This window comes from Camellia sinensis, chromosome 6 (assembly GCF_055761805.1).
Source record: "Camellia sinensis isolate YWXY chromosome 6, ASM5576180v1, whole genome shotgun sequence".
Taxonomy (NCBI): Eukaryota; Viridiplantae; Streptophyta; class Magnoliopsida; order Ericales; family Theaceae; genus Camellia; species Camellia sinensis.
The window spans coordinates 178,943,898-178,946,312 of NC_138966.1; the positions used below are offsets into that span (position 1 = coordinate 178,943,898).

At 29.5% G+C, this 2,415-nt stretch overlaps 1 long non-coding RNA gene across 1 annotated transcript; it reads right to left on the bottom strand.

The window, feature by feature from the left end:
* Window positions 1-211: 211 nt before the first annotated feature.
* Window positions 212-784, bottom strand: LOC145792475 (uncharacterized). The gene is made up of 3 exons (XR_014331872.1): window positions 662-784; window positions 455-567; window positions 212-351 (listed from the first exon to the last, which is right to left on the bottom strand). It is a non-coding gene; the product is annotated as an uncharacterized LOC145792475 (long non-coding RNA).
* Between the last annotated feature and the right edge of the window lie 1,631 nt (window positions 785-2,415).

Consider the following 2,415-nt stretch of genomic DNA (forward strand, 5'->3'; position numbering starts at 1 on the left):
ATGAACCGGATGTTAATTCCTTTCTCTTGTTCCAATTGAAGAAGTCTCTCTCCTAATCAAACCCAAAAAGCTAGTCAGGGAAAGCCATGAAATTAAGATATAATAGGACATACACACAAGGACAATATCAAATTATCACCTTGAGGCATCCAAGTTTGTCTGACCGAATCGCGCCTCTTCCTACTACTAAAAGTAGTATTAATTCCAATAACTATAAAAGCCTTCTTCCTTGGCAAGCCCTCATGAGTCAATTCAGAGATGTGAGTGAACTCATCAGATCTTCACATCTCTTCAGAACTTCGAGTAGCAGCCAGCTCCATCTGAAGCGTTGAAATTGACTTGTCTAGTGATCTGCCAGACCTCCAAAAAAACTGAATTATCAATACAAACTTCAATTGATCTAGTAAACACACACACAAGAAAAAATACGAAGTATGATGAGTTTCAAACTCACTGAATCGTTCGATACAGAAGAGCGTATGGAGATCAGTTAGGGTTTGAGATCAATTGATTGAGAATGCATTTGGCTTCGTAGTCTACATTTCCATGGCTCTCACCAAACCCTAACTTCAAATGAAATGATGAATTCGAAGCTTTTGGGAAAAAATGATCGAGAAACAGAGAAAAATTGATCGATTGGGAAAGAAAGTAAATGACATACATTGTGAGGCCATGCGAAATCGCGCGATCGATCAAGGCAATGCTCGAAGAGAGCTCGAGAGCTCGCACATAGAGAGAGAGAGAGAGAGGGTTTAGGGCAAAAATATATACAGATAGAATGAGAGTCGTCTGGGAGAGTGGTGAACGAGGCTAAAATAATGTTTTTGAGTTTTTTTTTTTTTTTTTTTGCTTTAGTTATTGTAAGTTTTTAAATATTTTAAATAATTTTTTTTTTACTTTTTAAATTCAAATAATTAACATATATTTAACAAAAAATATTTTTAACTTTTTAAAAAAATCATTCAATTCAAAAAAATATAAAATTTAATACATTTCGTATATATTATATTTTTTTTACAAATATTTTACTTTTTAGTTGTATTCAGATTAGACACATCTAAAAAGTAAAAAATATATAAATTATTAAAAGAAGGGAAAATATCAAATCAAGGTAATTTTTTTTTAAAAAAAATTACAAATTAGTGAGAAGCCATATAAATATTAATTTTGAAAATTATAAACTTTTTCATGAATATGTAATTTTTTTGCCAAAATCCCACTGGGCGCAATTATCTCTTAAAAGAGACACTAAATTATAAAATAATGTATAAGTTATTTTTTACATTTTCCTCAATTAGGAAAATTTAAAGTGAGAAGTGTGGTTGGAAATTGTTAGCTTTTTAAAATCAAAAAAAAAAAAATCAAATTGAAATTTTCTTTAATAAAAGTTTTCACGACATGCTAATGCATGCCGTGTAAAGTTGTACTATTTTATGACATGAAATGTATGTCGTCTTAAGTACAAATATTTTATGACATATTTTTGTATGCCGTGGAAATATACATTTTTTATGACATGCTTTTGCATGCCATAAAAAAATTCCGGATTGAATTTTTTTTTTTTTTTTTTGCAAAAGTTTTCACGACATGTTAATGCATGCCATGTAAAGTTATAATACTTTTTAACATGAAATTTATGTCGTCTTAAGTGCAAATATTTTACGACATATTTTTGTAAGTCGTAAAAACATGCATTTTTTACGGCATACTTTTGCATGCTATAAATATATGAATCAACGACTTACATGGTATGTATGCTGTTATTGACAAAATATTAACGGCTTGTAAAAAAAAAATGCCGTAGAATGTACTAACTACGACATGCATTTAATGCATGTCGTAAACATGATGCCGTGAATAGTTAGTGTTGTTGTAGTGAATATGTTTATTTTGGGTTTAACAACACATGACGTAATTTCATATTACTTGCAAAAATTGTTTTGGTATTGTAGATACACAATTTTTGACATCTTTGTTACTAAATATCATCAGTTGTTGGGTTTTTCATATAATCAAAGGTATAAATTGTTTTTCTCACAAAACATTTTTCTTTATTTCATTTGTTTGATTACTCATAAATATTTGAACAAATTTATAATATTTTAGGTCTGTTAGTTAGTGGGTGTTTGGTGATTGCTGGATCTTTTGCTGGTTCTTTTACTTTTGTTTGATTTGATTGCTCTATTTTGGAAGAATCTTGAGTGAGTATGATACATTTCATATATTTGCTTTTTGATAAATAATGTTTTGTGGTGAGAAGTAGTGAATTGAAATTTAGGAAATTCAAAGGATCAATGTTTCACTAAGAAGTTCTTGGTTCATGAGGTCAATGTGTCAATTTAGAACTTCAGTGATTTTTAGGTCTCACGATAATAATAAATGTTATACAGTTTCACAAGTTTGACTTCTTATTCC